Source organism: Oreochromis aureus, linkage group 12 (assembly GCF_013358895.1).
Source record: "Oreochromis aureus strain Israel breed Guangdong linkage group 12, ZZ_aureus, whole genome shotgun sequence".
Taxonomy (NCBI): Eukaryota; Metazoa; Chordata; class Actinopteri; order Cichliformes; family Cichlidae; genus Oreochromis; species Oreochromis aureus.
Window position 1 is genome coordinate 16793703 of NC_052953.1, and position 15942 is coordinate 16809644.

A 15942-nucleotide genomic window follows, 5' to 3' on the forward strand; every position below is an offset into this window, starting at 1 on the left:
GGGTGCGCGCAGCGACACTCCCGCGGTCCGCACTCCGTATGCGGGTGTTAGCGTCGGCCCCAGCAGCACGCGCGGTGGCTGGTAAAGAGGAGGTATGCTGCGTCCGTGAGGGGTGGGGGGGAAGACAGAGGGGTGGGGTTGGAGTGGAGAGAAAGAGAGAGAGAGAAAGAAAGAGAGGGAGGAGACCCAGGAGAGAGAAAAAGAGAAAGAAGCGGCAGCAACTGTGAGCAGCAGCGGTTGCCAGCCGGGGCGCGCATCTACTGTCTGGAATTACCTTGGTGAAAGACAGAGATGAAATGTGAATATCAGGGAGGGCGGGGGATGCAGAGGGGAGTCTAACGGAGAGACAGACAGATGAGGAGAGGGGTAATCTGCTCTGCCACGGGCACTTCACTCAGCCGTTGATAGCTAACCCCCCTGTACAACAGGAGGTGGTGATTGGGATGCCAGTTTCTGTGCTATATGAGGTTATCCGTCTCATCAACTGGACACTTTTTACATCAAAAACATTTCCATTAACTTTACCCTGCTGTGGTGTTTTGTTTTAACGTGATCCTATCTTTTTTTTTCTAAACAGTTCACTCATTTACACCACACCCTGGGAGTTGTCTTTCATACATTTCCTTATCCGAACTGGTTTCATTTCTCTCTGTGTCTTGTATTTAGCTTAATTTCCCCACAACTATTCCCACCACGCTTTACTACTCTCTACTCTGTCCACATTTACTTTCACCCTTCCCTGCCTCCCTGGAAAGATGAAGCCCCCTGTGTTGCTCTTAATCTGACCCAGACCATGGATTAGAGATTATAAGGGCTGGGAGCCACAGGCTACTACTGGACTGACTATTTTATATGCATTCAAGGAATGAGGGATTAAACTGACAACAAAACTAAGACTGTCAAAGTTGCTCTCTCATCTCCTTGTTTCATCCCATTGATTTATTATTAAATGTTTATATAACCACTCACTTTGAAAGAGAAGTAGTAGCAAAATACAAAGTGACCCCGTCTCACAGCTGGGAAAGGTTCCAGCCCAGTCGCCACCCTAAATTGGACAAGTGGAAGAAAACGAATGGATGGAAACAAAATGAAAGACTTCAATCACGCAAAGTCCAGCGTTTTGCATTAAAAATAAAAATACTTTTAAAAAGTGGCTGGTAAAGAGGCGGTATGGTGTGTCCATGAGGATATCACTGATATTAAATAAATGAACAGAGAGAAAAGAGAGATACTTGAAAGCATTCATTCATCTTATGTTTCACTTCTGTTTCTACTGTCAAGCAAAGTGATTTTTTATTTTTTTTTTTAAAAATATTTTTAATTTTCATTTTTGTCATTTTATTGCTTCTGATAACCGAAAAATTTGTGTCTTTCTAGTCATGCTGGTTCCATTCCAACACATAACAGGTGAGAGCCTATCTATTATAATGGATACGCCTTTTATTCAGACAGCTCAAAAGTACAAGCATTTCGTCTGTCCTGGCACGCTGAGGCATTTGCACCCCAATTCCTGAATTTTAAAACAGTGCATAGCCACAAACTTTAAAACGCTCTTTGGGAAGTTTTATGACTTGCTAAAAACATTTAGCGGGTTGTATAATATGATATAATTAATTCATGAAAACCATTTTTTAAAAAGAGTTGTCTCAACTTTCCATTGATTTATTTCTCTGTCATGAAATAATTAGTAAAATGGATTCTTATTTTTGTAGTGAACTCTCCAGTAAAGTAAGACCTTCAGCTAAAGCTTAAATGTCTAACATGTTGGAAAATACTTGACAGCTGTTGAGCAAACAGACAAAGTGAGACCTTGACCACCACTCAGATGATTGCATCCCTGCTCGCCAGTTTATGTATTTTTGATAATCACTGCTTTGAAAGAGTAAAATCTTGCACCAGATGGATGAACCGTCAGACCTAGATATCTATCTTGATTTTTGGCAGAAGATTGATCCCTAACTTCAGGATGCAAAAGAGTGAAATTAAAAACTTTTCATAAAAACAGCTGAAAATGGTTTAAAAATGGTGGCTTTCAAATGGATTGTGTGTTGTATATACATGACTATTTAATTCCATTTGTTCAGGAACTTTTATCACACTAGCTTCCTTATTAGTCTCATTTTTCAACAAGAAATTAGCCTAACAGAATTCAATACACAAAATTCTGAAATAAATTAAATTAAACTGTAGTCAGATGTTGTGTTATCTGCTGGTTTCAACACTGTCATGGAACTTGTTCACATAACAATGAAGAAAGTCACTGAGAAGCTTGTTACTTGTTACTTAAGCTGTTTTGCACCATTTAACTAACCAAAAAGTTAACTGTCAGCAAAAAGTCATAAAACATATGCAGACACACAGATAGACAGATAGATAGAGAGATAGAATTTTACCCCAAAATGTGACCTCTTTCTAAGGGACTAAACCAAACCAGCAAGTAAAAGCAAATATAAATAAGTAAATGAAAACCAGACAAAGACCAAGTGAAAACCAAGAAAAGCAAAAAGCTAAATACATCTCCCAAACAGGACATGAACCACGGTCTCTTCAAAGAGGATCACAATCTCTCATAATGCTACATTCGGTGCTTCCAGACAGATGCAGTAGACACAGATAATTAGTATAAAATATGGATAAATTTATTATAGATGATTTCTAGGAGAACACAAGTTACAACTAACATAGTCACTCAACACTACAGTACTAAACTCACACAGCTTATAACACCCTGCCCTAGTCATCTCTCTAGAGAAACAGATTTCTATGCACTATGAATAAGCAGCTATCCTGTCCTTGATGCCCATTATTGAGCAAGAACCCAGCACCATCAGCTGGCAGAGGTCATCATACTGCTAAAAGCTCAACTGAGGAGAACCTTTTTTCAGTCCTCCCCAAATAGCAAGGCCTCACCAAACAGAGGATTTAACCCTAAAACAATCCATTCAAAAGGGAATCTTCTTCATATCTCTGAGACGACAGCCGCATCTGAGAGCTTTTGATTCCCTGGGATGAAATTTGTGTGTCACACAAGAAAACAAATACACTTTTTACCTAAGAAATGAGTCAGACCTAATATTTAAAAAAAAAAACTTTAATTAAAAAATTATAAATTTCATCACCGCTCTTTACTCCATAAGCAATAATAGCAAAGGAAAAACTTTTTGCCTATAAAAATGGCTTCAATGATCATCACAAAGGCTATCAAATTATTTTTGTATATTTTTTAGTAAACTCATGTAAAAAGCAAGGGCACTTGTGCTTAGGTACTGCAGTTAAGTAAATGTCAAATATCTAACTATGTATCTATTGCTCTAAAAAATGTTAGTAAAGCATTGCTTGTTTTTTCTAATTTATTGGAACGTATACATACATATCTCTTTGATTTATTTACATTATATTTACTACAACTTACTATGTATCACAACATACTTTTTCAACGCTATGCTGATGATACCCAACTTTATTTATCAATGAAGCCAGATGATACACACTAATTTGTGAAACTACAAGAATGTCTTAAAGACATAAAGGTCTGGATGACCTCCAATTTCCAGCTTCTTAGTTCAGATAAAACTGAGGTTATTGTACTCATCCCTGACAATCTTAGAAACAGGGTGTCTAACCAAATACTTTCTCTAGATGACATTACCTTGTCTATCAGAAACACTGGGAAGAATTTTGGAGTAATTTTTGACCAGGATATGTCCTTTTATGCACATACTAAACAAATATGTAGGACTGCTTTTTTTTTTTTGCATTTGCTCAATATCTGTAAAATTTGAAACATCCTGTCTCAGAGTGATGCTGAAAAACTAGTTCATGTATTTATTACTTATATAGTCAACTACTTTAATCCATTATTATCAGGTTGTTTTAAAAGCTCCTGGAAAAGCCTTCAGTTCATCCAAAATCCTGGAGTGAGAGTACTGACAGGATACCAATATTTCCTCCATATTAGCTTTCTTTAATGACTCCCATGATTTGAGTTTTTTTTTGTCCTGTCTTTCTTTGCTCTCTTTTTTCCCTTCATCATCCCTCAGGGGATAGCTGCCCATCCCTGAGCCTGGTTCTGTTGGAGGTTTCTTGCTTCAAAAAAGGGAGTTTTTCCTTTCCTCTGTCGTCAGTCACTCATAGGGGGTTGTTTGATTTTCTCTCTATTATTGTGATGTCTTTACCCTACAGTATAAAGGACCTTGAGGTTGCAGTTGTTTTAATTTGGTGCTATATCAGTAAAAATGAATTGAATTGAATATATTTAACTCTGTAATCTGGGTCACAAAGTATTTTCTGTTGTAATTTACACACCCATCTCTCCTGGTATCTGTTTGATATCAAGTGAATTAAAAATAAATTAAGGACAACAATGACTAAATCTGTTTGCAAGAGTAAATACATCAAAAGCTCATCCATTATTCTGAAATGACTATTGCTCTTTATTTGTGCAAGTTAGTAGAATCACCTTGGAGGTCTATGGGATTGTAAGTATAGTAGGGATATTATCTGGGTACTACAGAGAAAAAACCCATAAAAGTCATTTTATGGCTCACAAAAAAGGCACACTCGAAAAACAGAAAAAAATGTGCTCAAACCTCACGGAGTAGATTAATTCAGGTTTTAGCTGGGTGGCTTATTGGTATGCATATCTACAACAGTCACCTGCTCTCAAGGACGTTGTCTGTCTTGGGGGGTAAAAGTAGATGAAGTTGTTCATTTGTATATTCATGTGGACATGGACGTGTGTGTGTGAGTTAATGTCAGCTATTTTGCACATTGTATAAGCTAACCATGCTTGAAGCCATTAAGCATGCCACTGAAGCCATTAAGTGGCAGGCCAGTAAAAGCCAACATTATTGTGACAGAAGCAAAACCTGCTATCAAGAGGGTGCATCCTCTGAGTGCATCTGTTTGTGTGTATCATGTTTGTGTGTCAGCATGTACGTGCTTCCAAACAAAAGACCAGACAGCAATTATTAAGCCTGAGCACCGTTAGAGACTTTCAAATGGCCTGCAACCCACAGAGATGATTTATTCTCGAACAGAAGAGAAAGAACAAAGATCAGCTGAGTTGTGTTTTTCATAAACAAAACCAAAACTGTTTTTTGTTTTTGTTTTTTGGTTTGTTTGGTTTTTTTGGAGGGGGGGCGGTCTATGAATGAAGAATTAAGTTGAACTGTGTCAAACCATATTTAAACGGCAAAACATTATCTTCTGTTTGAGTCAACAATTTTTATTACTTTCCCTTTTCCTTTTGTGTCACCATGCAAACAATACCAAGCAACTGTGTGGTACTTGGAAACCAATTACACTGTATTTTGTATGTGGTATTAAGTGCATCTTGGTGAAAAATCATTTTCTGCAGGCAAGGTTTAAAATGAAGCCACACACAGAGAATACAATATCACCAAAATCAACAGTGTGAAGCTATCTATCAAAACCCTTCCCGTGGATGTAATGAATTCAATGAATTACCACAGTTCCGCTAATGATAGTAAGTGCTTCTTTATTTATAGTTTGTGTTTATCTAGCAATATGTTAGAGGTGCTTCAGTTGTCCACCTACCTATGGTTTTTGCATGCTAATGGCTACCTAATGTGGCAGAGAGGAATGTTTTTTCTGGCATCACAGGACCCAGTCTAATCCCAAAGATACCCAAGTGACATGCCACAAAGCTCCCACAGAGATCCTTATTCCCAGGCACCGTAAATCTAACTGTGGCATTAAGATCACACATGCGCACAACCACTACCCAGAGCTAAACTCCTTGGTGAATAATTGATGTTAATTGAAGTTTTTTTTCTTATCTAAGAGTGGTGGAACTAACAGAAACAAGCAGGACTTGCAGACAAACAGAGCGAGAGGCAAGGAAAAAGAACAAAGGGTAAGGTGAAAAGAGCGGAGAAGAGTTTTTGGTCTTTATCCTTCTTTAAATATATGGGATTTTTCTCAAAGAGCGAGAAAAGGTGTGTGTTGTGCGAAGATAAGAAACGTGATCAAGGCTTTGACCTGCATGTGCTCTTTGTGTACGTGTGCGCATCGTGTCTCTATTAGCATTCTAACTGCAAGCCAAAATCTTGATTCCCTACCTGTCTTTAATTAGTAGCACACTCACTTCTCTATCACATGTCAGGGCTTAAATGAAGAATTCTGAAGAGAGCCATAAACTGAAATCCCTTTATCTCCTCTATTCCACTTGACCCAGGAGATTAAGAAAAACGGTATGGTGGGGAGAACTGGTAAGGGGTAGGGTGGGGTGTGGAGTGAGATGCGATGGGCACTGGCAGGCAGAGATTTGAAAGATTGAGAGAACATAAGAAAGACTGAGCGAAAGAGTTAAATCCTAGCCTGGGGCCTTGGTATTGAGCTAAAGAAAGGTGCTGAGAGGAGCCTCTCAGGCCTTACACAGGACCACACCTTTTTTTTAAAAAAATTTTAACTCTCTCCTTCATTCTGTTAGTTTTCTGTTTCCTTGAAATTCTAATGACTGTGAATGTCAAGTGAATGAGGAATGAACACATTTCCCTTACAACAATGTAAAGGTGAAGATTTTAGTTGGAAACATACATTGCTTTAAACATTGGTGACACACAATTTTATATCTAAGAACATATATTACGAGTGACTCAGTGTAGGAAGGAAAATTGCTATTTTATGCATTCATTCACTGTAACATGTGTTGGCTTGACTAAAAGGTGTGTGAAATAACTACTCTGTGTTCAGAGGAAGCAAGTGTGCCAACACACTTGGGTGTATTTTTAAATGTATTAGCCAGACGTAATAAAGGTGTTTAATTTTTAACTGCCTTTTTTATGTAATACCCTATTCGTAGAACAGAGCATTTTATTTCATTCTTAATAAATGCAGCTGTTGTAGGTTTGCCAGACGGTAACATATGCATTTTTGGGGAGCTGTCCTTATACAATGGTGCTGAAATGTTCAGCTGGACTCCAGCTCAGCTCCGGAGCTCTCCAATATGATGGTGCTGAAAGCCCAAACAAAGCCTCTCCAATTTCACATGTGGAATAATAGCAATCTTCGAACAGTATAAAGGCTCTCATGCTGGAAAATGAAACTTCAGACAAAATCTTTCTAGCATCAATGTAAAGAATTTAAAAACATTATTTTGTATCAGAGGGTCACCAATAAACTTGTAAAGGGTACAATAGTATATACTGTAACTGAACAAATTAACAATCAAGATCTACAAAAGTTGATTCTGTTCATCTGGATGTAGTCTTTTCAGTGGGAGAAACGCTACGTCCAGATGAACAGAATCAACTTTTGGAGAATTACTTACCTGGATGATTGAGAATGCATCAAGATGTAACAATCAAGATGTAAATACTCTAAGTATGAATAAGGACATGCATTTTCTGTCTATATTTGAGATCATATGTTAAACTTCTAACATGTCCGGTTACACCCTCCTCTTAATACAGAATGTACTCAGTGTTCACAACTGTAACTTCATGTAAAACAACACATTACCTATAGGCATAGACAAATTTAGTAAAAGACAAATGCTTGTGTTTACTCTGCATCCAGCTTAGTAAGTGGTTAATTACATATAAGGCCCCACACGCTCCAGACCTATTGAAACCTTTCTGATCAGGATCTTTTACCCATTCTTTTAAAACACGCTTTTGAGGTTGTACCTCCTAAACTCAGGAACAGCCTTCCTCATCAGGCCGGCTGAATCTGCAGTAAACAACTGCTGAAAACTCATTTTTTAACAACCTAGCATTTCCTTCATGTTAATCTTAAACTTTTGCCTTCTTGTTTTTCTGCTGTGTGTTATGGGAGTGTGTATGCAGGAATGAACATAAGTTTGTCATTTTGACTGAGCTTTTTTATATTTTTGGACACGTTTGTTTAATGTGTGATTTTATCCAAGTGTTTTTAACATGCTAAATATTAAATTTAATATTAAAAATGAGAAGTTTGGTTTGTTTTGTTTTTAGCAAACTCAGAAGGTCTACAGTACTGGAACTATTAACTGCATTTGCTTGTGAAGTCAGTGCTACATTTCATCCATTTAAAGTGATGAACAACACCATGAGTGCATACATTTTGCAAATAGTTACTAGTGGAAATACAAACAGTCTCAGGAAAATATCAACAGCTGGCTGTGCCAGTGGGCTTATATAACATGAAGGTTGTCTGGCAGGTGTGCATCATTGCAGCTGTCCATCAGGTACAGTCAGGAATCTATTTAGTGCAGGCATACACTGTCGGAGAAAAGTCTGACTATTGATATTCTGCTTTAGTACTTTTGGTGAACTGATCAGCTTCTATTATACCACGTGACGAAATATTTGGCAATAAGAAGCTTTTGCAAATAAATATGCCAGCAGCCATCTACTAAGGGTGGGTATTTAAAATGGCATTCAAACAGCATTGGGAGCTGTGCTTGCTCAGTGGAGCTAAAATATGGTAATATAGGCCATTAACATGTGATATTTGGTGGATGCTTTTATGCTAAGCGGCTTACACTTCCATGAGTGAGAATCTTTTTCAGCATGAATGACCCCAGTGGCAGTTCAACCACCTATAACTAGAAGTGCTACCCTGTAACCTTCAATAGACTCGACCTCTGAATTTTATTTTCCTCTCGAGACTCTGCATTAAAAAAGTGCAAAAAATTGTAGTTATTTTTTTTTGTATTTAAGCTCACCTACATTACATATACATATATATACACACACACACACACACACACACACATATATATATATATATATATATATATATATATACACACACATATACATATATATACACACATATACATACACACACATATACATATATATACACACATATACACACACACACACACACACACACACACATATATACATATATACATACATACACACACACATATACATATACATATATACACACATACACATACACATATACATATATAGATACATACACATATATAGAAATACATATACATATACATATACACCCAGCACGCCCCTGCGGGCGGTTTATCCTTCAAGCTCGGGTCCTCTACCAGAGGCCTGGGAGCTTGAGGGTCCTGCGCAGTATCTTAGCTGTTCCCAGGACTGCGCTCTTCTGGACAGAGATCTCCGATGTTGTTCCTGGATCTGCTGGAGCCACTCGCCTAGCTTGGGAGTCACCGCACCTAGTGCTCCGATTACCACGGGGACCACCGTCACCTTCACCCTCCACATCCTCTCGAGCTCTTCTCTGAGCCCTTGGTATTTCTCCAGCTTCTCGTGTTCCTTCTTCCTGATATTGCTGTCATTCGGAACCGCTACATCGATCACTACGGCCGTCTTCTTCTGTTTGTCTACCACCACTATGTCCGGTTGGTTAGCCACCACCATTTTGTCCGTCTGCATCTGGAAGTCCCACAGGATCTTAGCTCGGTCATTCTCCATCACCCTTGGGGCATCTCCCATTTTGACCTCGGGACTTCCAGGTTATACTCGGCACAGATGTTCCTGTACACTATGCCGGCCACTTGGTTATGGCGCTCCATGTATGCCTTGCCTGCTAGCATCTTGCACCCTGCTGTTATGTGCTGGATTGTCTCTGGGGCATCTTTACACAGCCTGCACCTGGGGTCTTGCCTGGTGTGATAGACCCCAGCCTCTATGGATCTTGTACTCAGAGCTTGTTCTTGTGCTGCCATGATTAGTGCCTCTGTGCTGTCTTTCAGTCCAGCTTTGTCCAGCCACTGGTAGGATTTCTGGATATCAGCCACCTCCTCTATCTGCCGGTGGTACATACCGTGCAGGGGCCTGTCCTTCCATATATATATGGAAGGACACATATACACATATGTATATATACATATATATACATATGTATATATACATATATAATAAACAATGTGAGCATTGTTTATTACTGTATGGACTGTGTACAAATGTATACTGAAAATTCTTTGGTGAATGGCTGGAAGCTGTGGAATAAATTTAAGACACTGGACAGTATAACAGGACACAGGAGTCCTTTTACCAGTGCTGCTCAAGGTTGAGTTGAAATGTTGGCGCCATCAGTAAATATTTTTCACCATTTAATTTTTTAGGGGAAGCTACTTTCTTATACAAATTCCCAAGGATTTTTTAATGGTTGTTTTGTAAGGGGCCATCATCCACTGTGCACTCATAAAATTTAACATTTATTAAATTACAAATGGTAAATATAAAATCACCATAAATTTACTTTAAGGCTGATACATCTCACCTGCACAGAAAAACCCGCTGTCATCAAATAAGTGTTCCACACTGAAACCGATCTAAGTATATGCTAAACAGACATGTTTGTTTTATAAATCAGCACTCCTACACGGAAGCATCACAAAGCCTCCCCTGCTGCTCTCTGTCATAGCCATTGTAGTCACTGGGTCTGGTGAGTAACGCTATCCCATCAAAAGCCCATTATTACATTAAAGCAGCCCTCTGCAAACATGAAACCTATAGAGATACAATACGCTCTATCTAAAATCTCAGTGCTAGCTCAGTTGGAATAACTACTATATAATATGCAGAAAAATACACATTTTGATTTATACACACAACAATACTGACACAACCTCATTTTACCTCCTTTCATATTATACCACATTATGGGAGTCATTTGTTTTGCTAACCTCCTGCAGTTAGCATTTTTCCACTGCCAGCCCTATTGAATATGGAAAGCACCATAGTATCCTGGCACTGTGACTGCATGGCCATTTTCAAATTCAGTACTCTGGGAAAGCCAAGAAATCAGCAAATAGTGCATGATGTAGTGTGATATTCAAGCGCTGCAACAGATGTAGTCCTTCATTCAAATATCGCAAATTAACAATGATTTAGTCATCGCGTAACGCAGACGGAGCTAAGGTGTTAATGTCTGAATGTATGCTGCCGTCCTACATGACCAGAAGCATCACTTTCTGCCAGTAAAAAGCATTAGAGCCGCCCACTGTGACTTGTACTGAAGAACAGATTGCCTTGTTCTGTTCTGGTTGTTATATGGGATGAGCTGAAGTGGGGTGTTGTCTAGCTAATATTTTCGTGTCTTATTTAAATTTCAGTCATTACGTGTCCTCAGTGTGTGAACAGTATGAGCTAAAAGAAAAAAGAAAAGATAAATAAAGCTGGTTAACCTTACAAAGTCAGTAATGTGATAATACATTACAGGTCAGTTACTAAAAGCTGCCAACTTTATTCATTGTTTTAACACCATACTACTGATCAAAACCAACTTTTTAAATCAAGCAAAATTCCAACTATGCATCCACTGGACTCCTGAACACTTTAAAGGAGGTCTGATCGCTCCAGTACGCTGCTGAGCATTGGATCATACTCTCACTTTAGTCTCTCAGCTTAACTCCAGCGCTGTCTTTCAAAAAAAAAAACAAGCGGAAATGAAAAGTTGTCCAGACCCTCTATGGCTCAATGTCATTTCAGCTCAGAGCTGTACAGTGTTTGTAAATGAAGAAAACATTTTCTGAGTGGTAATAGTGCAAATGTTTTCCAGCTGGGAGCTTTTTCTCTCCTGCCATCTTTCACCTCAAATATAAAAGCTCCCTTTTCTCTGGCATAAAAGAAATGGAAGAGTCACCATGATTGGTGCTGAAGAGGTCCATCCTGCTGTGGTTCTTTATTAAACAGAATGCATACACTACACCCCGCATGCAAAATACTGCATGTATACTCTGTATCACCGCATAAATAAAGAACATTTCTGTCAACATTATGGGCACCATTTTCCTATATCATGTATAGGATGTTGCATTTCTATTAATACGAGTAATCCAGCTGTATGCTGGAGTACAACTTCCTGTTGAAGGATCAGTGTACTTATCAAACATACTACAATAATTAACATGTATTGATTAATTCTGGATAGCCTGCTAGTTCACCTTTCAGTTTGTACACGAGGTCTTTGTTACTAAAATGCCATTCCTTTTTCTGTAATGTAATCACAGCTGGACACAGAAACTAGCGGTATATGTTTCAACCTTCTCCCAAAACAATAGTAAAAATGATCTGTTAGGCTCCATGTTGTGCTCAAAGAAACACTTTTTTTGGTCTGTTAAATACTGTCACAACAGGGAACTCTTTTTTGGAATGAGTAATGCTTTGAGTAAATTTGGAATTAAAATCCAAACAAAAGAAGCTGCTTTTCTGACTCCAGAAGAAACATTTAAGAGATACAGTACATATGAATATCAAGCCAAAAGTAATAAAAGCAGTTTGTGAGTCTTTTGTTTTTTAAATCCAAAACAAAATGGCTTTGGAGCAGCTACACAAACAAAAAAAGAAAACAAATATTTGTCTCTTTAATTTTGTATGGGATGCCCCTAATGCTTGCCGAGGCATTTGTTGTAGATAAATTATTTAAACATTGTACGTATCATCACTGTCCAGTAAATTTTGACCAAACCTCGGGGAGTTTTTCTTTCCCCCCCCATTTTATCAATATGTCAACAAATGGCTTCCTGAAATCGTTATGGGATTTCCTCTCACATTTAATGTGTTACTGGAAGGTATTTTATCAAGAACACAGCTTGAGATAAGTGCTCAAGCCGAAATCCAGAAAATGTATCCAAGCTTGCCTGTGGCATCGTCTTGGATTGAACCAGCACTGATAATGCATCTTCAAAAATCCTTTTATCAAAAATAGGAATAAACTCAGTGATGGTAACCATATAAAAAGTAACAGTCTATGCAGCTTCAGCTAATTTTGTATATAACAGAAATCACTTCTAAAAAAATATATTAAAAATATGTAGTTTGACAGATTGTTCCAATTTTATACCCTCAACAGTGACACTAGAAATAAAAAAAAAATGAGAGAGAGAAAGAGAGAAAGAAACAGCCCACAGCAAATTAGCAGATTCAAGGTCAATTTTTATTTTTATATCGGAATTTTTTTGGAAAAAAAAAACAGAGTTGACCAAAGGGGTTTACATTAAAGTATAAAGTACTTTAATAAAGTACTTTAATTAAGTACCCCCCCCCCGAAAATTACATTAAAATCCAGAAATGTCGACCACAATAAATAACATAAAAACACAAAATATAAAAAAAGAAATTAAAAAAAGCAGACAATAAATGCATTCAAACATTTAAAAAGGAACAAAAGATCCAATTTACAGAAAACAAATGATTCTATCAATGCTGCTAAAATAAAATCTTACCCCTTAAAAACTTGTGAAAGTCTGCAGCTGAAGTGTTAAGGCAGTAATCATGAACTGCGATGCCCACTGTTGGAGAATGCATGCCCGTTAGAGTATTTGCTTGCATCTCTCATTCCCTAATTTGTTGTCTACTAGTGTCTAATAAAGGAATTAAATGCCCAGAAGCTAACCAGGGGTCTTCAAAAGAGAGATTTCTGTGGAAGGGATGTGCTACCTTTCTCTAGAGGTGGTCGCTGTTGCTTCTAGCAAGCAGCAAAGAAATAGTGAAGCCACTTTCATCATTAAGTGTGTTGCTATGATACATACATTTCTGTTTTAATACTGGTTCATAGGGGCTTTTATTCAATCAGCATGAACAGAGAAAGGAATGGGCAGACACAAAACTAGATATAAATATCATCATCACCTTGCTAGTGCTGGGACAGAGGCTGTTGGAGGCTATTTGAATAAAATGAACTGAGTGTAATGTTCAAGGAACCAGTCTGAGATGATTTGAAGTATGTGACATCATGCTGGATGGACACACTGTGGTCATAAAGGGATAGACATAGACAGCAACAATACAGGCTGTGATTTTTAATGATACTGAACGGGTACTAAGGTGTCCAATACAATATCCCACACACCATTAAATGGATTCATGCTTCCGTCTATGTCAAATTCTGACCCTGTCATACGAATGTCAGCAGAAATCAAGACTTGTGTGGTCCTACAGTGCAAACTGTAGCTTCAGTTTATGTTCTGAGGTGACAGGAGTGACACCCAGTGTGGTCTTCTGCTGCTATAGTCCATCTGCATCAAGGTTTGATGTGTTGTGCATCCTGAGATGCTTATCTGCATACATTGGTTGGTTATTTGAGTTACTGTTACTGATCTCTGACATCAACAAAGCATTTTTCCCCAGAGAAACTGCTCACTGGATAGTTTCTCTTTATTGTGCTATTCTCTGTAAACCCCAGAGGTGGCTGTGTGGGAAAATCCCAGAAGATCAGCAGGTTCTTTCAATGGACAGGCTTTTTTTTGTTGAAAGATTTAATGCTATAATAAACAAATATCAAAAATTAGAACAACAAACAGAACACTTGTGGTAATAAAATGAAAAAAAACCCCAAACCTGTCAATTCTCTGTCAATTTAGGAAGCCATTGCACAATCGTAAATGATTATTAGATATGAAGAGAAATATCCAAATTATTCTCTGTTGTGAAAACCTAATAAGTGAAAAGTTTACTGTTTAAAATATGATTAAATTAAAATGATACCAGGCTTGATGGAAGGCATTATTAAAGGAAAGATAACATGTGAGATATGTAGGGGATGATGAACGAGGTTCCCTGAGACGGCACCCACACAGATTGAAGCACAATTTAAAGTCCCTGCTCAGTAGTCAGTACTCTGTTAATAGCAGGCTGCCCCAGCTTTTGCCCAGCTGCGGCCCACTTTCACTTTCATGTTGCGCAGCCACACAATCTGCGAAGCCCCTCCATCCATCCATCCATCCATCCATCCTGCATCGCTCCCCGTTTTTCTCTCTCTTCCATTTCATATCTCTCGTTTGTTTGATTTCTCTCTATCCATCTTGCTCGGCTCATCTACCTCCTCGCTACCTCCCTCTCCCGCTCTCCCTCTCCTTCTCGACTGATCAGAGAGCTATTAGTTGATCTCATGTTGGTTATGAGACAAGCCTGCAACAAAGAGCTACAGAAGAAAAGGGAGCCATTGTATTGTAAATACAATAGCTGACACAGCCAATATGTGTTGTTTAGAAGAGACAAGAACATAGAATTTGGAAACTATTTGACAAATAAGCAACTACAGGCCATAACAATCATCCTTTGTTGTCTTCACTTTATTACAAATGCCCAGGACTGAACTCACTGGTGTGATAGTAACCACACAAAAGCAAACAATGACTGGCATGACAATATCCAGCCACACAAAAGTGAACATGAAATATGAGATGATAAATGATTGTCCTGTTATTATTACAGATGTCAGGGCAGAGCGAGCTGATATTAAACTGATGTGCACACACAGAAATGCACAGCGCTTTTGTTAAATGCATTTTTTTTAATTGAATTAAAATGCAAATGAAAAAATGTGTGAATTTACTGTATATGCGATACTGTTTTGAGAAATGCAAAAGGTATATGCAGAAAAATGTCCATGTTATAACCTCTTAGACTGATGTAGAAAAACAGAGGATGAAACAAGTAAAAACAGCTCACTGACTCATTGTGTTCTATCACAGCTGCCAAGGAAAGAGGTAGGAGGGCTGGAATAAATGATCAAAGGCCCCGTGGATTCACCTGCATTCATTGCACAATTTGTCCAAATTTAACTACATAGGGTAGTGGGATGATGTTGAAATTATGCACCCCCGGTTTTTTTCATCCAACAAAGCCAACTGACATATACAGTAAACTGTCAAATCAAAACCATGTGAAATGTTTGTGTTCGCACGGCTAGTTAGATATCATATATTGTTAGTGGCGGGCACAGTGGTGCAGTGGTTCGCGCTGCTGCCTCACAGCAAGAAGATGTAGGGTTCCAATCCACCAGCCAGCTGGGCCCCCCTGCATAGAGCCTGCATGTTCTCCCTGTGCCTGCGTGGGCTCTCTCCAGGTACTCCGGCTCCCCACCCCCACAGCACAAAGACATACATGTCAACCTGTGACAGCTGGGATAGACTTCAGCCCACCTGCAACCCCAAATTTGATAAGCCTCAAGAAAAACCCCCGCATGGATATATTATTATCATTTATGGTTGCA